Genomic DNA, 23646 nt, shown 5'->3' with positions numbered 1-23646 from the left:
TTGGTGCTGTCTGCTCTACTCCTGCTCCTCTTTCTCATGCCCTTATGTTCTTACATTTTAATTCCAAATTGTGCATGACCCGTCATTCAGAGGTCAGTATGCCAGCATTCCCTGTCACAGATGTTAGGTATGGTTGTCTCATATTTGCTATTTGCTCATTTAATTTAGTGTGGGTAGAGGCTAATGACGTGGAACATACCCTTCAGATTCCGGGCATCGCAGTTTGCTTCATGTTGAGGTCTGACCTATACTATCAAAAATGATCTATTCTTGTTTTATATTTCATGAGGATTTTAAAGGTGACACAAGAACAAGATGAAGCATTCCAACGAGAGACAGTATCAAAGGACTATGGCCAAGAGCCCAGGTGTGATTTAGTGATCAAACTCGTGCTCCATTTTGTGTTTTTAGAAATGCGCTTGTTGACCCTCTTATCCCTGTATCTTCGCAAGAGGTCAATTATGTATCAAACAAACACTCTGCACTAAACTTACAATGCAACGCGGTTTATTTACTATATTTGCATCAAGTATACAATGTATTCAAATCTTATGCTGTACAACTGATCACAATTTGTCTCAAGAATGACAGATGGAGACATATTACCCCTTTGAACTGAATTGGCCAAATTCTTTTTGGAGGTCTGTTCTGTTCCCAAAGCCTTCATTTAGGGTCACGGCCTCCACTTCGGTTTATCCTAGGTTGTCGCTGAAGATGAACCTTCGATGCTTGGTTCTTACAGCCTTTCTGACCTGTGTCCGAGACAAGTCAACTTCGTATCAACTTGGTACTACTTCGAACTGCCAATGATGTCTTTCTTCTCACCACAGATCCATTCTTCACACATTGTGGTTCATGGTGTCAACTCAAGTTCTGTGTGGCATTATGCAATCTTTCCATCGGTACTCTAACTTGGTCACCGATCAAAAGGCAACAGGTCTCATTTCAAGTTGACCATAACTTTCCCATCATGCCTGCAATCAGTCATTTTAGCACAAACAGGGTCTTATCCCTACAACGTCATTCAGTATAATTAATGGAAGAATTTACCTCAGTGTAACGTTTTGATGATTTTGTCCTGAAGAAGCGGAAAAGTGATTTGAAATTACATCCGTCACCAAGGCAACCACTTCAGTTGTTGGAGGGTAAAGCAACTTCCTCAGTCCTCCCGACCAAAATATTATGGACGCTGCAAATCTGAAATAAAAGCAGATGATCCTGGGAATACTCAGATCAAGCAGCATTGGCGGAGAGAAAAACAGAGTTAACATTTCATGTCCGTCGCCTTTCCTCAGAGATGTTAACCTTTGGCTCTCTCTCCAGACCTGCTACGTAATTATCCCATTTTCTGCTTTTCCTCCTTTTTTTTTTTCTTTCCTCCCTCCAATTATTCCCCAACTCCACTGGATGTGGTGACTCATCCTGGGGTACAGAGCCCACGGGGTGTCTGTGGCCCTCTCATACATTTCCCAAGTAACCCTTCTTCACATGTACATGACGCCATGGAGTCATATACCTCTCTGGAGGGGGAGATTGTGTTACATTCACGACCAGACTTTCTAGCCAGGGTAATCAAGAGCAATCGAGGCTTGATTTTCTGTTAGCCCTGGCCTAGCCCAGGTTGAACCAGGCCACGCACTGAAGCACTTCTCCCGCATTGCCTGAGATCAGCAGGGAGAATCCGGGACCTCCCTAGTAATGCACCTCAGTTCATAACGGGCGGTATATTGAAGGAACAATTTTAATAACTTTTAAATCCCATGAGCTGTCAATTAATCACCCCCCCCCCCCCCCCCCCATCTCTGAGAAAAGCAAAGCAAGGCTGACACTCTAGTGCTGTACTGAAGGAGTGTTGTTGGTTGGCGATGCCGTGTTTGGCCCTGTCTGGGATCTCGAGTGGCGGGACAAGATCCCATAACTGTTTTAAATATGGTGGTGGTGGTGGGGGGGGGGGAGGGAGGAAAGAGTTATCCCTGGTGCCCTGGTCGATATTTATTCCTCAATTATTACATTTCGAACCCGAGTGCTCAGCGCGTGAGGCAGCAATGCTAACAATTGCTCCATTATTACTTTTCTGTTTGTAGGAGTTTGCTTTGTGCAAATTGTCTTCCTACATTATTGCAACAGTCACTCAACTTCAAACATACTTCATTGGCTGTAAAGCACTTTGGGATGTCCGAGGGCTGTGAAAGTGCTTTAGAAAGGCATGTCCTTTCTTTGTTTTCGTCGGTGAATTTCTCGAAGGAGCATCCTCAATCTGGTCCACCTCTATCTAATGTTGGAGTTTCATTGCAGTCCTGTTCATTGACGGCTAACATCGAGATCAACCTAGCTGGCTACATTTTACAGTGTAGAGCTCTCCCAATTCAGAAGCTGACGAGAGCCCTTGACTTGACCCAATGCAAATTAATTCTGCCCCGGGAACCATTCTGTCTCAGAAACAAAAGCATCAGCTGTATTAGTCATTGGAGACTGACCAGATGGACTCATAAATCCTGCGCTCTCTGAGGTAATTAGGTGAATAATGTCTTCAAACAGCCGCTGTTGTGTCAACTAGCTGTAGTTTAATTAAAATGACTATAAAACGTTTTTTGTTGCTTTTTGAATGTTGATACCTTGGTTAACCTCATTAGATTAGCCAGATTAATGTCACAGTACTGCCACTAACGCAGACCTCCTTAACCAGATAACTTGACTGTACAAGTGGTCTGCCACTGGTATGACTTTACTGTTGGCTGGCATCATTCAATTCTTCCATTTTTTTGTTAAATATTTATGAAGAGCTAATTACAATCAATAGAGCAATCAGGACAACGTGGCCAGGACAGAAAGGTTAGAGAGAACTGAAAAGACAGATCAAGTAAGTGAGGATTAATCCTTTCCTTTCCATGCAAGTGTTGGGGGAAGCAAAGTACGCCTCTCATTTTACTTTCCTGCCTTTTTACAATCCAAGGCCCACAAAAGTCCCTTCCAAGTGAAACAGTGATTTACCGGTACTTCTTTCAGTGTAGTCCACCATGTTGACTGCTCAAGATGTGGTCTGCTCTACATTGGGGAGATCAAATACAGACCAAGGTTCAGGGGTTTGCCGTCAGCGGGACTGGACGATCTCGCTAGTGATGGGGCTGGAAGATTCTGCGCACGCGGTCTGCCATTTAAGGTGAGGGTCGTAAGCCTGTAGAATACTCTTCCATGAGGAGCTTTGGAGGCTGGGTCATTGAATTTTTCAATGACCCGTGGGAGGAAACCCACGCACACACGGGGAGGATGTGCAGACTCCGCACAGACAGTGACCCAGCCGGGAACTGAACCTGGGACCCTGGAGCTGTGAAGCATTGACGCTAACCACCATGCTACATGCCCCCCCCATCATCCCCACCCCCAACAGTCCCTCCTTCCCCCATGCTGGTAATTGACCCAAGGGCAGATGGGGCGTTTGCCACCCATTCTGGTGCTAATAAATTACCAGAAAATGTGGGTGGCAGGTGGGCATGGCACCTTCTGCCATCCCACCTCCTTGTGTGCAGGTCCCTGCCCCCCCCCCCCCCCCCCCCCCCCCCCCTCCCAAGCTGGGGGCAGGGAGGGTAACATGCTGGCCTTTGTTTATGTCACGGCTTTGGCTTCAGAAGCAGGGCTGCTGGCTTCACCAGTGTTGCAATATAACAGCAACTTAGGATATAATTTCATAACGGCATTGAGGCTTGTATCAATAGTTGCTGTGCCGTGCCTGGACTGAGGTCGGAGTCATTAAGCTGTTAGGTGCAATTATTCTTTGAATTTAAATAGACTGTAACCTATTCTTGCGCACTTTGTGACAGTAATTCAGTATTATTCAAATACTTGTAATTCTGCAGCTTCCTTCAACATTAATCACCACTTGATTTACCTCATCTCCTCTCTTATTCCTTTCAACCGTGATTCTGTTCTGCTTTAGCCAGTCACCTAGGTTTCTTAATGATAATTAAAATATACTCACCCCAGGAATCACAGTGTCTCCTGTCTCATCAATTCAGAAGACTTGCATTACCTCTTCAGGCACCAATCTGAATCAGGACTTAATTCTACTTCACACAGATCTTCCTCCTTGGCTTCCATCTGGAGATGACGCCCTCAATCCCGAACAATGGTTTCTATTTAATAAGAACGCACACCTAGCTCATTATGTGCTTCTCTGGGAACAGAGCAGAATGACTTAAAGCTTTTGGACAGGCCCAGACTTTTAGTGGCCCAGCTTATCTCTGAACCTCCAGAAAATCTGGCTAGATCCTAGATCCACAGCTCCCAGCCAAGTCCTTGCCGTCACTGTCATGATTATTTTCTTTGTCTCTTTACCAGCTGGCAGCTGCCAGATTGGCAGGCTGGCCGGTTGGCAGGCTGTGACAGCCAGTGGCTGGAGGCCCCTGTGAAGTGTCCTTGGCGACAGTGCTTGGCCATCAGGAGAGATTGGAGCTTAGTGCCAGTGAAGGGGTGGGGTGGTCAGAGCCTGGCAATCTGGATGCAAAGAGAACAAGATAGGGTCTGGGGATCTGGACGCGTTTGAGGGTAGGGGGAAATTAGAGCCTAGCACAAGGTGTCTAATGGGGTTGGTTTGGGGGGGGGGGGGAGGGTAGGTGTGTGCATGGACCGCAGTCGCGAGGCGAGGCTGAAATTGGCTGAGGGAAGACTGAATTTTGTTTAAACAGCACTCCTGTTACTCCTGAATCACGAGCAGTGCCGTAAAAAGCGGCAACACTCTTTGCAATTCCACAGCTTCATTCAACGTTAATCATGACTTGATTTCTCTCGTCGTCTCTCTTGTCCTTTTCAACTGCAATTCCGTTCTGCTTTGACAAGTCACCTTGGTTTCTTAATGATAATTAAAAGACATTCACCCCAGGAATCAGCAAAATATGAAAATAAGATAGCGGGGAACATTAAAACTGACTGTAAAAATTTCTGTAGGTATGTAAAGAGAAAAAGATTGACAAAAATGATGTAGGCCCCTTACAGTCAGAGACGGGGGAATTGGAGTTAGCACATACATCCCATGACTGAATGGGTCTCACCCCACAACCCAAAAGATGTGCAGGGTAATTGGATTGGCCACACTGAAATTGCCCCTAAAAAAAAAAGAATTCATAACGGTGAACAAAGAAATTGCTGAGGAACTAAATTAATTCTTTGCTTCTGACTTCATAAAGGAAGACATGATTAATGTATCGGAAGTTCTGGGGAACACAAGTTTCAGTGAGGTGCTGAAGGAAACTAGTATTAGTAAAGAAAAGATTTTGTGAAAATAAATTAATAGATAATGGAAGGCAGATAAATCTTCAGTGCCTGACAATCATCATCCCAGAGTACTTACGGAAGTGGCCCTAGAAATAGGAGATCCATTGGTGGTCATTTTTCAAAATTCATTGGACTCTAGAATGGTTCCTACAGATTGGAGAGTAGCTACTGCAAGGCCACTATTCAAAAAGGGAGATAGCAAAAAAATAGACCAGTGAGTATAACATTGGTGGTAGGGAAGTTGTGAGAGTCCACTATCAAGGATTTCATAGCACAGCATTTGAAAAGCAGTGGTATAATCGGACAAAGTTAGCAAGGATTTACGAAAGGGAAATCATGCTCAACAAATCTACTGGAAAGCTTTGAAGATATAACTAGTAGAATTGACCAGGGAGAACTGGTGGATCTGGATTATTTAGACTTTCAATAGGCTTTCGACAAGGTATCACATAGCAGATTATTATGTAAATTAAAGGACGTGGGATTATAGGTCGTGTCTTGAGATGGCTAGAAAGCTGGTTAGCAGACAGGAAGCAAAGAGTTGTAATAAATGGGTCCTTTTCCGATTGGCAGACAATGACTAGTGGGGTACCACAGGGATCTATGCTAGGACCCAACTGTTCACATTATATATGAATGATTTAGATGAGGGAACTAAATGTATTGGGTGGGATTCACCGTCCCGCCGCACCTGTTTTTTGGTGCGGTGTGTGCCCGCCGGCCCGCCAGCCAACCAATGGGGTTTCCCATTGTGGGCACCCCCATGCTGTCGGAAAATCCGCAGGCATGAGTGCGCAGCTGGTGAAACAGAGGATCTCACCAGCGGAGAATCCAGCCCATTATCTTCAAATTTGCAGATCACCCAAAATTGGGTGGGCGGGTGAGCTGTGAGGAGGATGCAGAGGTGCTTCAGCGTGATTTGGACCGGCTGCGTGAGTGGGAATATGGTGTGGCAGAGGTAGTATAATGTGGATAAATGTGAGGTTATCCACTTCAGCAGTAAAAATAAGAAGGCAGATTATTATTTGAATGGGTTAAATTGAGAGAGGTGTATGCTCAACGAGACCTTGGTGTCCTCATGACTCAATCGCTGAGAGTAAGCACGCAGGTACAGCAAGCAGTAAAGAAGGCAAATGGTATGTTGGCCTTCATAGCGAGAGGGTTTGAGTGTAAGAAAAGGGATGTTTTACTGCATTTGTATAGGGCATTGGTGAGGCCACACCTGGAGCACTGTATGCAGTTTTGCATCCTTATCTGAGAGGGGATGTTCTTGCTATGGAGGGAGTGCAACAAAGGCTTACCAGGCTGATTCCTGGGACTGTCCTATGAGGAGAGACTAACTTGGTTAGGATTATATTCATTGGAGTTTAGAAGAGTGAGAGGGTATCTCATAGAAACTTATAAAATTCTAACAGGACTACACAGGGTAGATTTAGAAAGAGTGTTCCCGATGGTGGGGGGAGTCCAGAACTAAGGGTCATAGTTTGAGGATATGGTGAGGAGAAATTTCTTCACCCGGAGAGTGGTGACTCTGTGGAATTCGCTACCTTAGAAAATAATTGAGGCCAAAATGCTGTGTGATTTCAAGAAGGAATTAGATATAACCCTTGGGGCTAAAGGGATCAAAGGAAATGGGGGGGGGGGGGGGGGGGTGGGGAGGCGGGATCAGGGTATTGAATTTGATGATCAGCCATGATCATAATGAATGGTGGAGTAGGCTCAAAGGCCAAAATGGCCTTGACCTGTTTTTATTTTCTATGTATGTTTCTAGGTAATGACAGTGTCGCCTGCCTCATAAATATAAAAGACTTATATTACCTCTGCAGGTGTCAATCTGAAATAGGACTTAATTCTGCTTCAGACAGATCCTGCCTCCTTTTCACTGCTGGATTTCCCAAGCCCTGGGATTTAAATCAAATTCCCAACCATCATTGTCGGAGCCTGATTTAAATGTGATACGAACAGCCAATTTCTGTCAGTGGCCTCCAGCCCAACAGGCAACCAACCTGTCAATCTGGCCAGCTGCCTCTGCAATGGGGACATTTGTATGCCTTGCTGTTTAGTGTCATAAATATTGTTGTAAGGGCTTTTTCAGTAGGTCTCACTAAAAGGTTCGGAGGTGGAACGGCAATGGCGAAGGCTTTCTGGTTCTTCCCGCCAGTGGGATTTTCCGGTCCCGCTGAAGGTAATCCCCTGCGACAGGCTCTCTGGCAAGCTGCCTCCGCTGCTGGAAAAATCCAATGCGCGGGGGTAGATAGCGGGGAAAGCCCATTCCAGGTTTATTGGTAACATCAATGTACAAAAGTATAGCCCAATTTTAGAGCGAGTTCCAGGTTGACTTCCCCTTGACTCTCTCCAAACAACTCTGCCGCCTGCCTACTCTTAAGTGTGTCTCAACATCACACAGTGGGAGGTACTGTTCACCAGTCCCACCTTACCCCTTGCTATGATGAATGACCTTATACTGCACCCCACCCCCTAGTCTTTGATCAACAAATCTGCAGTGCAATCTTCCTTTTGTGCTAACCGTTGCCTCTCCACTCTCTGCTGTTAACCCTCCCCCACCCCACTAAACACCCCCCCCCCCCCCCCCCCCCCCCCCCACCCCGAGACCACTTGAGTCTTGGACTTCATGAATTCAGATGGTCTGGACGAATGACAATTCTTCCAGATCCCATTCTGCTCACACCGGGAGGAGTGTTAGTTGGCTCAGTTGCTTTATGGCTTGGAGTTGAAATCATAGGGCAGAGTTTCATGCTCGGTGGGAATAATGGGAAGCGGCCGCAATACCCGGTGCCGACCAAGATCAATTCAGAATCGTGATATTATGCTGGCTGGTTAGTTAAATGGCAGCCAGAATGAATTGCGTCCGTATTGGAGCAGTGGGGTCAGCGGGTGCCCTGTCCAATGGAGGCCCACCGCCAAGTTTACGTAGAGGCCAAAGAGCTGCAGAGAATTGCCTGCCTAGTGGCCAGTGTTGGGAGGTACAGCAGGAGGGAGGGGAGTTCTAGCAGTCAGCAAAGGGACAGCAATGTCTGGAGAGATGTAAACTGTGCGGAACCCAAAACGGAAAGGACTTTCAGAACCACAAAATACCACCTCAACTCACTCCGTGAATCTCCCAACTCCTCATCCAGCATTTGCTCCATGCCCCTTTATACCTCCCTTGAATCCAAAAGTAAACAAATTGTTGACCCGGCTGCCCTTGTCTCCCGTGCGTCGAGCTTGAAATCGCATGGGGCACATAAAGGGCGAAATTCTCCCAAAGGGAGACAAAGTGCCGACGCCGGAGTGAAAACCAGAGTGTTTCACTCCGGCGTCGGAGGCCGCTCCTCGCCCCCTATTCTCCCACCCCCAGGGGGCTAGGAGCGGCGGCGCGTCAATCTCGGGCGCCGGGCCTTGACGCTTGTGTCAAAGCGGTGCCGCCTGAATGATGCGGCCGTCTTCCCCTCCGCTGCCCCGCAAGACATGGATTGACCTTGCGGGGCGGTGGAGGGAAAAGAGTGCGTCCTTCAGAGATGCCGGCCCGACGATCGGTGGGCACCGATCATGGGCCAGACCCCTCCTGAGCACCCCCTGGTGCTCGATTTTCCCTCCGCCCACACAGGCCCCACACACAGCGATCGCGCGCTGTTCACGCTGGCAGCGACCAGGTGTGGTTGGTGCCGGCGGGAACCGGTCGGATTCGGCGGGCCGCTCGGCCCATCCGGGCCGGAGAATCGCTGCTCGACCGGAGCGGCGATTCTCCAAGCGGTCTGTCACAAAACGTGACACGCCATTTTGGGGGGGGACGGGGAGAATCACGTGTGGGTGCGAGGGCGGCGTGGCGTGTTCGCCCGGCACTCGCGCGATTCTCCCACCCGGCGTGGGGTTGGAGAATCGCGCCCAAAATGTTGATCGATTGGGGATTTAATCCCCTCAACAAGCAGCACAATTGTCGGCGGGCCCGCTGCCAATCCGTGCCTTCACTCATCGACCAAAATATCGTGCACCATGGCATCGGAATACGTGCCTAAGGGCGCGCGCACACCCACCAGATGTAAACAGCTACCCTGGTATTCTGTGTTGCCAGAACTCGGTTGTCTCCTTCTGATTTTCTTTTACGCACCTTAGAGTTGAACTTTTCCTTATCAACTACCCATCTGCTTTGTTCAGTCACCAAAGGCTTGCCCCGTTCCTTGTGGAGAACGTGTTGACTCCGTTCCTTCATAATATGAACATGGGCTTTCTTTTCCCCTGGGGTCTGTCATGATCTTTCTGGGAGTTGGCGGTATACCCCAATTCCTTATGAATGTTCCTCATCTCTGAACTCAATCAAGTGTTTTGGTTTTCAGTGCCACACTCTCTTTTTTCCACTGCCCTCGGACCTCCCTGATGTGTGTTCTGGTGAGTTGACGGTTGTTATTTTCCTGTTCCATCATCGCCTACTGCTCTGTGCTTCTGCTAGAAATTGCAGGTAATAATAATAATCTTTATTGTTGTCACAAGTAGGCCTACATTAACACCGCACTGAAGTTACTGTGAAAATCCCCTAGTCTCCACATTCCGGCGCCTGTTCGGGTACACATTCTCGGGGAGAATTCAAAATGTCCAAATTACCTAACAGCATGTCTTTCAGGACTAGTGGGAGGAAACCGGAGCGCCCGGTTCAAATCACACTATGGCAGATGGTGAAATTTGAATTGAATCAAACTGTTGAATTATATGTGAGCATGAAACCATTGTCGATTGTTGTAAAATCCCATCTGGTTCACTAATGTCCTTTAGGGAAGGAAATCTGCCCGGTTTGATGGTCTGGCCTACGTGTGACTCCAGATCCCACTCAAGGGCAATTAGGGATGGGCAATGACACCCACATCCCAGGAAAGAATAAAAATAAAATTCTGCCAACATAGCACTGAAATGTTTAATCTTTGTTTTTGGTAACATTAGTACATTTTTGGCCTCGGTAGACAGAACCAAGCTGGTAGACAGGGGTACAGGATACCCATTGGATCTTATTCCAAAGGCTGGCACTTTGCAAGTGCATCATTCTTTCAATTTGCACTGGGATATCTGCCTAGTCTGTGTGCTCAGGTCCTGTATCCTAGCTTGAAACCTATTACGTTATAACACAGACAGGGATGCTCCAAACTAGCCAAGGTCAACATCTAGATCAGTGTTCTTCAAACTCGGTGGCGTGACCCGCGGGGCCACCCTTCGCGGCGCTCCCGATCGCGCAAATCCCCGCGCTGCAGCCGGCTTTTAATAACGGCAGCTGCAAGCGGCCTTTAAAATGGCCGTGAACATGTAAAAAAAATTCAGCCGCATTGCACATGATCATCGGCGCGCATGCTATTTTTTTAAACGGTCGCAGCTTTTTGTTTTACAAGTTCAGGGGGGTTTTATTCATTTTAATCATCTAATTTTTATTTTTTTCATTTATTTATTCATTTTATTTTATTTTTTTGCAAGTTCGGGGGGGTTTTTGTTTGATACCATTTTACAGGAAACAAATGCAGAACTTTGGACAGATGGAGACTCCGTACTTTCCGACACCGGAAGGTTTCACCTTCATCCATCAGGTTCCATTGGAGGAGCGTGTTTGAGGCGCAAAACCATTTCCTGCATTTATATCAGCAGCAAACAAGGTAAGAGAAAATGGTGGGTCGCTCAGGTCGGCCGGCATGGGTCGTGAAGGTCGGCCGGGTTGGGTCCCGCAGGTTGGCCGGATGGTAAAAATGGGTCCCCGTAAAAAAAGTTTGAAGAACACTGATCTAGATTGAACATACGTCACCTCCAGCTTTTCTCCTGGAGAAATCGAGGCCCGTAGCTTCCTCAGAGTGGGAACCTCCTGGGGATTGCCACTCTTGACGGACTTACCTACCCTGACGTTCCAAAGCCCCTGTCAACCTTCCTCACTGAAGCTGGGTGAGACAAGAGCAGTGAAGCGCACAGCCGAATGCAACGGCATGGAGTTACTGGGATGCAGAGAGGTACCGGGCAGCATGGTAGCACAGTGGTTAGCACCGTTGCTTCACAACTCCAGGGTCCCAGGTTCAATTCCTGGCTTGGGTCACTGTCTGTGCAGAGTCTGCACGTTCTCCCTATGTCTGCGTGGGTTTCCTCCGGGTGCTCCGATTTCCTCCCACAGACCAAAGATGTGCAGGTTAGGTGGATTGGCCATTCTAAATTGCCATTAGTGTCTAAAAAGGTTAAGTGGAGTTACTGGGTTACGGGGATAAAGGGGATAGGATGGAGGCATGGGGCTTAAGTAGGGTGCTCTTTCCAAGGGCTGGTGCAAACTCGATGGGCTGAATGGCCTCCTTCTGCACTGTAAATTGTATGAAATCTATGAAGAAATGCCACTCTAGCCGCCATAAAGGAAGTGTTTACAGGGACAATTAAAAGGTAAGAGGTTTGGGGCCATCGTCGTCAGACAGGAGTTGTTGGATCAGAGAGAAGAGCGTGGTTGGGCGGGGTTGAGGGAAGGAGGGGTGGTCAGACCGGAGAGGGGAGGGTGGGGTTGGGTCGGGGAGGGCGGGCTGGATCAGGTCGGGTCTATCCCCCTTAAAAATATATTCTGTGCCACCTGACCAGGAAAAGAATGTGGGCGCGATTCTCCGAAATGGAGACTAAGTGTTTGCGCTGTCATGAACGCCGTCGCGTTTCACGATGGCACGAAACGGGCGCGGGGTCTACCGATACTGGCCCCCGAGGGGACCAGCACAGTGCTGGAGCGGTTCACACCACTCCAGCCTCCCCGGCGCCAAATGGGCGCCATGCCAACCCGCGCAGGGGACTTCTTCAGCGCGCCGGCCCCGACGCAACATGGCGTGGGGGTTCAGGGGCCGGCCGCGCAACAAAGTAGGCCCGGGGGAGAGAGGCCGATCAGTGGGCCCCGATCGCGGGCCAGACCCCATCGGAGGCCCACCCTGGTGAAGGAGCGCTTTTCCCCGCCCCACATGCCGCCCCCCGAACCTACGCGCTGCGAGAAGGGGTGAACGCACCAGCGGGACACTGCCGTTTAGCGCGGCCACTCGGGCCGGAGAATCTGCAGCCCGGCCGCGGACAGCTGCCCGCGACCGCGCTGCGCCAAATGTGCAGGCGAAAATGGCGGCAATTCTCTGCACCTCGGAGAATCGCGCGCCGCGTTGGGGCGGTGTGGCGCAATTGCGCCGATTCTCTGGCCCAGCGCGGGGCTGGGAGAATCGCGCCCTGTATTTGACACATCATCTAAATGTACTCACCTTCTTTGTAGTCCTGAATAGACTTTGGGTTAATGATTTATCACTTATTCCAGTACAGTGAGCTTGAATAGTAATCCATAGAACAAAGTCATGGGATTTATCCTATTCATCTTTGTGTTCAGTCCCAACACGTTATCGAATGCAAGGAATGTTCTGGTCAATAGTCATTCTCCTGTTATCATTGCTTTCTTATTTATCCGATTGGATTTATTTTTTTAAAAATGTTAAGAAGTAAAAATCTGCGGAGTCCAAACCTAATCAGCCTATGTCTAGTTTTGACTGAGGTGGGCTTGGTTGCAGACAAACAATCTGCTCTCACTGGAATGTTTTTACAAAGCTACGTACCTCCAGTTTAACAAGAGTATTACTTTTAATGCTTGTCAGACCTTGGGAAGGGAGCCGGGGGAGGAGGGCTGGATCCATTAGGTAAGTACCTTTCCAGCACTGCTTATGGACCAGGAGCAGCAGGGAATGGTTCGCACCGCCAACTCACCAATCTTACCTGCCCGAGATTAGACCCTAAATTCCAACTCGCCTCTGCACTTTCCATTCTCCAACTCTCCAGCTAAACTGCAACCCCTTCTCCAATCTCCCCGCAGTGGCTAACCTCCCCCCACCCCTGTAAATGACCACTCCAATGTTGATCCCCCCAGTCCAAAGTAGGACTTGCCTGTTCTCTGCTCCCCAGCTATCTTCCTACCCCATTTTCAGCCATTCTTTCAATCTGGCTGGCTACAGCCAGGAAAACATTTACAAGAGGTCCTGCTGCTAAATGAAACCTAGCCTCCTGTTTTTTGGCCACCAAATCTCCCCCCTCCCCGCTTCCTTTCCATCTCACAGATGTTACCCAAGCCTGTGTTTCCAACTGTTCCATTGGCCTAGTGGATAAAGTCATTACTCAACTCTAACACCCTCACTCAGTTATTTTCTCCTCTTGTGTTATTAGCTCTGCTCCAAATTGTATCCTGTGAATAATAGGCTTTATTTTCAAGCCTGTTTATCAGGATTTAAAATTTTTTAACAAAAATCCCCAGCAAACAAACAAATAAAAGCAGAAAGATAGCAATTGGTGCCAATGTGCAGCAGGTACAGCACAAAACAATAGTCATAACATAATTGGGAACAACTAAGACTGGATGAATCAGGGACAAAACCCCAACAAGTTCCCTCCACGGATAAATGACCTGTCTTCAACCAAACAGGATACAGGCAACATTATCGATCTACATCACATCCATAGCTGCACAACAAAATGACAGAAGTCGAGAACAATAACCTGAGGACCCCGATGCTCAGAGGGAATCGACGGACAGCACAAATTAAACTCTTCTCCAGATCCAGACCAGAACAGGAAGCCACCCCACCCCATCAAGGTGACACAATGACAAAAACAAAGACAAAGAGAGGACGGGGCACAACCAAACCATAATATTCAGCCTCAGGTCTCACATAGCGAAAGTGAAAAGAGAGCGAGAGCCAAGAGCAAAAATCCAAACTTCCCGAATCCCAACTCCCAGTCTCAGGTCAAAGGACAGAACAGATCATCATAATAATAATCTTTATTGTCACAAGTATGCTTACATTAACACTGCAATGAAGTTACTGTCTAAAAACCCTAGTCGCCACATTCCAGCACCTGTTCGGGTACACAGAGGGAGAATTCAGAAAGCCCAAATTACCTAACAGCACGTCTTTCGGGATTTGTGGGAGGAAACCGGAGCACCCGGAGGAAACCCATGGAGACACAAGGAGGACGTGCAGACTCCGCACAGGCAGTGATCCAGCCGGGAATCGAACCTGGGAACCTGGCGCTGTGAAGCAACAGTGCTAACCAGATAATTAAAGGCTGGTGAGTCTATCATCAGTGATGGGGAAACTGTTGGAGAAAATACTGAGGGACAGGATTTATTCACATTTGGACTTGTTAGTGATAGGCAACATGATTCTGTGCGGGGAAGGTCATATCTTTCCAACTTGAGGAGGTGACAAAATTAATTGATTACGGAAAGGCAGTGGATGTCGTCCACATGGACTTTAGTAAGGTGTTTGACAAGGTTCCTCACGGCAGATTGATAATAGAACATACAGTGCAGAATGGGGCCATTCGGTCCATCGAGTCTGCACCGACCCACTTAAGCCCTCACTTCCCCCCTATCCCCATAACCCAATAACGTTTTGGTCACTAAGGGCAATTTATCATGGCCAATCCACCTAACCTGCATGTCTTTGGACTGCGAGAGGAAACCGGAGCACCCGGAGGAAACCCACACAGACACGGGGAGAACGTGCAGACTCAGCACAGACAGTGACCCAGCCGGGAATTGAACCTGGGACCCTGGCGCTGTGAAGCCACAGTGCTATCCACTTGTGCTACCATGCTGCCCACATTGCAAAAGGACTGGAGTAGAAAAATAGAGAAGTGTTGCAATTAGGGTATTGCTGAGAGTGCATCCGCGTTTTGTATCCAGTTTTGGTCTCCTTGTTGTGGGGAAGGATGTGGTGGCTTTGGAGGCAGTTCAGAGCACGTTCACCAGATTGATTCCAGGGATGAAAGGGTTGATGTATGAGGAGAGATTAAACAGTTTGGGCTTATACTTGCTGGAGTTTAGAAGGATGAAGGGGATCTGATCAAGGTATAAATAACACTAAAAGGGATTAATAAAGTAAACATAGACCAAATGTTCCCCTTTGTGGGGCAATCTAGAACAAAGAGGTCACAGATATAGGTTGAGAGGTGGTGGAATTTAGAATTACAATGAGGCGGGACTACTCGCATAGGGTGGTGAATTTGTGGAACTCACTACCCCATAGTGCGGTGGAGTCTGAATCATTAAATGGTTTCAAGAAGGATATAGATATATTTCTGATAAAAATGGGTTAAAAGGATATGTGGAACAGATAGCGAGGTGGATTTGAGATCAGGAAGAGATAAGCCATGATCTGATTGAATGGCGGAGCAGGCTCGAAGAGCTAAATTGCCTACTTCTGCTCCTAATTCCTGTTCCTATTTTCCTATGTACTTAGATGTGTACTTGCAATGCCAAGGCATATAAGGAGAAGGTGCATGGGCTGCACAAGGCCAAGTGCTGAAATAAATGAAATGAAAATTGCTTATTGTCACGAGTAGGTTTCAATGAAGTTACTGTGAAAAACCCCTAGTCGCCACATTCTGGCGCCTGTTCGGGGAGGCTGTTACGGGAATCGAACCGTGCTACTGGCCTGCTTTCAAAGCCAGCGATTTAGCCCTGTGCTGGGATTAGAATAGTTAGGTGGTTACTTTTGACTGTTGTAGAAGTGATGGGCTGAAGGGCCTTTTCTGTGCTGTCGACTTCTATGACGATGACTGGGTTAAAAAGACATTGACGCCACGTTGCATTTATTTCCAGGTTCCTTACCTATCACCATGCCTGCCTCCCAGCATATTGTCATGTTACAAAAAACCCCCATTTCCACTTTAAGACCAATTGAGATTAGTTTATATTCTGGTTTCAAACTAAAGTATGCATTACCAGTCTTGCATGTTATGATTTTATTCCTGTCAGAAGTTGGTGATGTGAACCAGGCTCGTGTGTCCGCTGCCACCGAGACCGATTAAAAGGAGCTTAGGTTCCTCTCATTAGAGCAAAGAAGGTTGGCAGAGGACAGGATACAAGCATTTAAATTGGTGAGAGGATTTGATAAGATGGAAATGAGTACATTCATTGTTTATTGGATACGGAGCAATTGAACAAGAGGGCATGACGGCAAGGTTGAGATGAAAAGGCCAAACAATAAAATGAAGTGTCATTTGCTTCCAGAGGATGGGCGATACACAGACTGCACTGCTGCCTGAAATGGTTAGTGCGGTAACATACACTTTTAAAAGAGAGTTGGACAGTTTGCGTCACAGCCAGCAATAATTGACTTTAAAACCTGATTGGGAGGAACAAATGTAGGGACTGGAATCCTGAAAGAATGTAGAAGGGAATGTAGAATGGAACGCTGATGGGAAAGTTAACACAATTCATCTGAGCATGTTGGCTATTGTCCCCTCCCCACTTCTCCCCTGAAGGTGCAGTCCATGCAAGAAACATGGAAAGTTAACTAAAATACTTGAGCAATGGCTCAAATTTTGTACTGTTTGCGTGGAGCTTAGACTAATTATGGGATATTGTTCTGCGGGCACAATTAGCTGGGCTGTTCCAATTACTCTTCGAGTGTGGCCATGATGTGGAGATGCCGGCGTTGGACTGGGGTGAGCACAGTAAGTCTTACAACACCAGGTTAAAGTCCAACAGGTTTTCACCTGGTGGACTTTAACCTAGTGTTGTAAGACTTCTTACTGTCTTCAGATGTGACCTTAGAACAAAGGTTGAGCAGGCTATTTGGTCTCAGTCGACACTAATTCCAAGGCCCATTCTGTTCTCACTAGATGCCCACACACACACATTGAGCATGGGCCATTGGATAATTCTGCCCCAGGAATGCTCAGCGTACCGATTGCAACCTGACCCCTGGCCCAGGTGTGATGAGGGTAACGTAGCGCAGATCACAGTTTGAAGTTGCGTCTTGGTGGTTTACATGGCCAGCAACACATCAGCCAGTGTGATCACTCAGCCAGTTGGGGGAGGGACAAATTCTCCATTCTTCAACCTGCAACCACCAAATAGATTATCAGGTAATTCAAATCATTGGCTGTGAGATTTGGCTGTAGTGAATGCCTCCCTGACGGTGACTGCACTTGGATGTCAAGTACTTTGAGATATCCTGAAGTCTGAAAGGTGCTGCATCGGGAAAAATGTTGCTCCTCTGTAATCTTCAGAAGAGCTTTTGATTTGATCCTGAAGAGGGATGGAGCATGGTAGAGCTGAGGTGGAAACATAACTTATGCTTATGTAGCACCGTTCAGGACAACTATTCAACCGTAGGATTCTTTCTGAAAAACAATTACTGTGGTAAAGCGGGCAAATATGGCAGCCATTTTGTGGGCAGCAAGATTCCACAATTACAATTCAGAAAAATTATGAGGTAAACCGTCTTTGGCGGCAATGATCAGGGGATGAATGCTGGTCACGGTCCACTGTTCCAAGCAGCTCCATGTTTCCTTTTGCCCACCTGAGCTGATCCATGGCATAACATCTCATCTGAAAGGTGGTACCCCCTTGAAGCACATCCTCAATGCATCGCAAAGGTCACCAGCTTAGTTCGCACGTTGAAGTTCATCGGAAGGCTTCAACCCACAACCAGCTCATTCAAAAGTCGTAACAGCCGAGCCAAGTTCTGAGCTCCAGGCAAAGGCCAAATAGATTCCTGCATTTGAGACCCAGATTGGGGCAACAGATCATGTGCTTCAAAATGGGTTTCTCTGAATCGTCTTGGAACTGTCAATGCCACTTTTATTGAGATGTCTGTCCGTCTCTGAAACTCTACTAATGGATAGCAAAACAAAAAATACATGAGATTTATTATGAAATGTTTGGCGTTGCTGACTTTTCCTGTGTAATTCAGCCAGGAGTCACAGACAGCAAAACGCAATCACCCAAAGCCAATCTGTTCAAAGTCCAAGAGTTACCACACTAACAAGTTAAGCTGTTAGTCATTCTGCCTCTCATCCTTCTGACTGTGAAACTAAAGATTCTTGAGATTGCCTGATGTAAATTATAAATTGGGTGCATATTATAATCAAGTCTATTTTTCAATTATTTTTCTCTCACTCTCTCACAGTCTAGATAATAAGTAGAACTGCCTCCAGAATTCTGTCTTATTGTTTCCTACCCTTCAGCCAGTTTCTTATCCCTTTGTGTTCTTGACCTTGAATCCACACAACCTTTGCATTTAATTAATGGCCTTGCGTGCGAAACGTTATTAAAATGCTTTTCGAATTTGAGGTAGTGTTGGAGGGCTAACTGCAATCCATTTGGCTTGGCACAGAAGTTGCAAACGTTGGCCAGGCTGGATTACCTCCAATGAATCCATGCTGGCTAACTAAGTGATGAGGCCCTTCTGGAGCATTCATTGGTATAACAAAAAGGGATTTATTCAGAAGTCATCTCCAGGAACTGCATTCATGTCTGCAGCTAATTCTCTGTACTAGGTGAACTCCTCCCCCTGGGGTGAATCCCCACTCTGCATCTGAATTGGTCACCCAGACCACGTGACCCTTACTCTGCTGTGTTGCTCCAGCAAAATCCGTCTCTGGGCTATCGGGGAGGCAAAGGTCAATACATCGCGCCCCCCTGAACTCCTGGGTCTTCTGACACATTAAATATTGGAGTTGGAACCACCTCCGGAGTTGGAACCACCTTTAACCTTCTGGTGGGCAGCACGGTGGCGCAGTGGTTAGCATTGTTGCCTATGGCGCAGAGGACCCGGGTTCGAATCCCGGCCCTGGGTCACTGTCCGTGTGGAGCTTGCACATTCTCCCCGTGTCTGCGTGGGTTTCGCCCCCACAACCCAAAAGATGTGCAGGATAGGTGGATTGGCCACACTAAATTGCCCCTTAATTGGAAAAAATAATTGGGTACTCTAAAATTTTTTTAAAAACCTTCTGGTACCGCGCCTAGTGTCCGCTGACTTCTTTCCACAATAACCACCAGTGCCTCCCAAATCTATCCCCGTGTCACTACCAACACACTGGCATAAATACCATCCACCAGTGGGGATTTATAATGAAATCACAGACATTACATGATTTGCTTGGGGGGGGGGGGACATTTTGTTGATGCCGTCTCGATAGAACAGAGAAAGTAGTTACACAGAATAGTTATTATTTAATGCTCATCCTCTGTTTGAAACATATTTGCATTTTTAAAATAGTTTTTTCACCTTTATTCCAACTCGCCTCTTTTGTTTGTGGTACTGATTTCTGTGTATTTGCTGTTATTCTCAGTTTGTGCCCTTTTTCCAGGTGTCTCTGATCTTCCAACATTTTTCTTCTTTTATTGTGTTCATTCCTGTGATTGCAGGATTGTTACAAACCATAACATTTTTAATTACCATCTTTTAAAAATAAAAAATAAACCATTTAGAGTACCCAATTCATTTTTTCCAATTAAGGGACAATTTCGTGTGCCAATCCACCTACCCTGCACATCTTTGGGCTGTGGGGGTGAAACCCTCGCAAACACGGGGAGAATGTGCAAACTCCACATGGACAGTGACCCAGAGCCGGGATCGAACCTGGGACCTCGGTACCGTGAGGCAGCAGTGCTAACCACTGCCCCACTGTGCTGCCCCTATTTACCAACTTTTGTGATGTCAAGCCTTAGATACATTTTTTAAAATGTAAATTTAGTGTATCTAATTAATTTTTTTCCAATCCACCTACCCTGCACATCTTTGGGTTGTGGGGGTGAGACCCACACAAACACGGGGAGAATATGCAAACTCCTCATGGACAGTGACCCAGAGCCGGGATCGAACCTCGGCGCCGTGAGGCAGCAGTGCTAATCCACTGCACCACCGTGCTGCCCCAAACCTTCGATACATTGATAAAACTTGATCCTATCTCGTACCAAGTCCCATTCGACCATCGCCCCTGTGCTCACTGACCTGCATTGGCTCCCAATTAATGCCTCAGTATCTGGCTAACTCCTTCCTGCCCAGGACTTACTCCATACCACAAATCTCTGCGTTCTCCAATTTCTGGTGCATCTTTGATTTGAATCATTTGCTGTGCTTTATGCTGCCAAGGTCACAATCACCGAAATCCCCTCCATAAACCATGCTGTGCTCCTTTTGGAAACTCCTTAAAACCTGTCTCTTTAGTCAAGATTTTGGTCATCTGCCCCAATATCGTCTTACGTGGTTCGGTGTCTGGGTCTTTTGCTAGATAATGCTCAGGAGAAGAGCTTTAAGCGATGTTTTACCACATGAGTTGACTGCGAGCTGCTGTCGTTAATACACTGAGAAATTGAAAGGAAATTTGAATTTCTGAAAGAAATATTCTGGTCCCTTTGCCTGGAGTCAATGGACAAATGTTGTTTACAGTTCATGATGGGTATCAGAGATGGAGGATGGTAACTGGTCAAATTTTCAACAGATTGCATTCACTAATTGAATTGCATCTTTGAAAATTTAAATAAAGCCATCCTTTCAATCTCTGATTTGTCCCAAACAATTAGTTATATAGGTTAGGTCATCTAAGAAAAGGTAGGTGAAAGTAAATGATCTGGCATTTATTCAGATAAAGGGAGAAGGATCTAATTTTCCAGACACAATCAACCCAAATGGAGAAATTGATTATAATGTTGATTGAGAAACACTCCTCCTTTGATCTTGTGTATTGTATTCTTCTCAGAAAGTGAGAAGAACAGTGCAAGAAGTGGAAACATTCTCCCTTTCATCAGCTCCCAGTTCCCATGCTTCAACTCTCTGATTTCACATCACAGTGGTAAGACGGAACTGCGTGCAACTCAGTTAAAAGACTCTTAAGAATTTGGATATTGTAACTTGAGATATTATAAGTGTTGCTCATTATGCTCTCTCCTTAATTGGCTCTGTTTATGACGGTTAATATGGTTGCCGTCCTTAATTCTAATTATGCTCAAGAGTCGCCAGGTATCTTTCCGATACCGTCACAAGGTTCAAAACCGAATACTGATCAAAGACTTGATACACCAGTAAGTTCAAAATCAATACTCATTTATTTGCACACAGTCAATTATACTCATGCACAAACTCTACTAAGTAAACTATCACTACTACTAAAAGCCTATACTTAGCTTCGGGTGCCCACTCAGTCAGAGGAACAATGGCCGTTGTCCGGTTCTGAGGCTGCTGGGGTCGAGCTGGTACGGAATAGTAGCGAGGAGCATCTGTCACGTAGCGTCCGTTGACTTTGGACTTACTTGTCTGGTGCAGCTGCTAGGCAGGTCTCTCGTTGCTGAGAGCCAAGGCCAAGAAGAACGATTCTCTCTTGGGGGCTTCCTTTATACCCCAAAGGGGCTTCGCGCACTTTTGGGCGGGCCTTGAACTTGGCCCCAATTAATTGGACCATATCCTAATTATCGGTATTGATTTTCTCCAATAAAGGGGTGGCTGCCTGATCACTGGGCGGGCCCTAGGTGGCTGTTGGCCTGCTTTGTTTTAGTCTCCTCTGGCGCCGGGCTGTCTGCTTTGGTATCGTTTGCTTAAATGTTTCTCTTTTGTCCCCGGAGATAGCTCATTAATATGCTAATGGATTTGCAGTATTGGTCTTGTCTGGGAGCTGCAAACTTCAATCCACAGACAAACCTTGCACCTGCTTGCTTTCTTAGCATTGTCCAATTTTCCCTTCATTCTCTGCAAGTGTCCATTTTGTAATCAGGACGTGGCCACCCCAGGTGGCTACATAAGATACTGCGCAAGCTAAACATTTGTGATGACTTGTTCAGCTGTGTTTCAGGTTTTTTGCGTAACTATAAGTCCTGTAAATAAATTTGAATACTAGTCTTAGCCTGAATGAAATGGAGAGGGAGTGCACGTAAGTAACTGTGCAACCTCTGCTTTGAACTAACTTGAAGAAAAGATTATTATTAATCCTGTATCACGTATCTTACACTTCATAGCTCGGGTAAAAGGCTTACCTTTTTGATCACATGAGATGCAGGATTGCCCACAGGCTGTAATTCCAGCTGCCCTCTTGGTCTCTATTCTTCACGTGTGAGCATGGATATTGAGTGGCGGTGGATTAACGTTTTGAAGAAATTTCATTCAGGCTTCAGCAGATCTCCTGCATATGTTTAACTTTAAGGTGATTTTATAACCTGCCAGCAATGAAAAAAATCCAAGGCCTACCTCTCCCTGACCTAAGGTATCGCTCGTATTACATCGAGGGAAAACATGAGACAGTTTGTGTGCAGTAGTGCAGAAAAAGTAAGCACTTTGTGGTTTTAATTATCTTCACCATATGCCCTAGAGACCTCACACATGTCACGATGCCAATGATTGCCCTCCACATCTGCAAGGATAAGCCTGCAGTGACAGGAGGCAAGCCGGGGATTTGCATAAATCCGAGCCGTGCGAGAGACAGCGGGTGAACCATGATTGGTGTCTGTCAGATGAGTTTGTCCAAGTTTCTGACGTTACAGCAGGAAGCTCCAGTTTAAAGGTCCACCATACCCTGTTACTCCCGTCATTTATTAATTTTCAAAGACTTCTTGTCGAGGCGATATCATGCAATGCATTGAATAAGCTGACTAAAAGGCCAACAAGGACTCCACGCCACATTTGGTAATGTCTTACTTGCATGAATAAAATGACCGGAAATCTAACAATCTGTGAACACAATTATACATTTTAAAACTTAAATCGGAGCAACAAATTAGGATGAATTAATTTTCTGAATATTCTGAATATCTTTGTTTAAACTTTGAATGTTGAGGTGTTAATGGGGGAATTGAGTTCCTGAAAATGACAGCAGAGAGAGCTAAACTATCGTGCACAATGTCTGGGTTAGGATAAAGGAAAAACTGACTGATGATATTGATCCCTCTTTTACCTGAAGTCCCCAAATACTGTCATCCTTCATTGCAATGTTCCTGTACTTACACAGGGACATAGAAACATAGAAATTAGACGCAAGGGGAGGCCATTCGGCCCTTCAAGCCTACTTTGAAATTCATTATGATCATGGCTGTTCATCCAACTCAATAGCCTGTTCTCGCTTTCCCCCCCATATCCTTTGATCCATTTAACCCCATGAGCTACATCTAACTCCTTCTTGAAAACATAATGAGCGCGATTCTCCGGAAAGATTTCTTAGTACGGTAATGAGTGGGAATTGCCGCGAGTTTCCCGGCCCAGCAAGGCCGGCAACGCAATACAACATTAATTGGTCCACTTACCGAGGCCTCACGGGCTACACGCCGCCAATGAAAGCTTGCCAGCCTATTTGCCAGGACCATGTTTGCTAGCTCCCCGCTAACAAGGTCTAACACAGTGGGCGAAATTCTCCGACCCCCACGATGGGTGGTAGAATAGCGGGAGGGCCTGCCCGACATTTTTGCCGCCCTCCCGCTATTCTCCCCCCCCCCCCCCCCCCGCCTAAGTCCCGACCCGAATCGCTGCCGCCGTTTTTTTACGCCCGGCAGCGATTCTCAGCTGTTAGATGGGCCACAGTCCCAGCCCTTTCCGCCGTTTTTACGAACGGCAAACACACCTGGTCTTGCCGTTCGTAACAACGGCGTCA

General features: G+C 46.7%; 1 long non-coding RNA gene across 1 annotated transcript; it reads right to left on the bottom strand.

Annotated features, from left to right (window-relative positions):
- Positions 1-581: 581 nt before the first annotated feature.
- LOC119950616 lies at positions 582-22396 on the bottom strand. Its single transcript, XR_005457374.1, has 4 exons — positions 22043-22396; positions 19302-19429; positions 3977-4130; positions 582-1197 (listed from the first exon to the last, which is right to left on the bottom strand). It is a non-coding gene; the product is annotated as an uncharacterized LOC119950616 (long non-coding RNA).
- Between the last annotated feature and the right edge of the window lie 1250 nt (positions 22397-23646).

Source organism: Scyliorhinus canicula, chromosome 16 (genome assembly GCF_902713615.1).
Source record: "Scyliorhinus canicula chromosome 16, sScyCan1.1, whole genome shotgun sequence".
NCBI lineage: Eukaryota > Metazoa > Chordata > Chondrichthyes > Carcharhiniformes > Scyliorhinidae > Scyliorhinus > Scyliorhinus canicula.
Note: the sequence above shows the minus strand (reverse complement) of the source record. Positions and strands in the feature narration are given on the sequence as shown.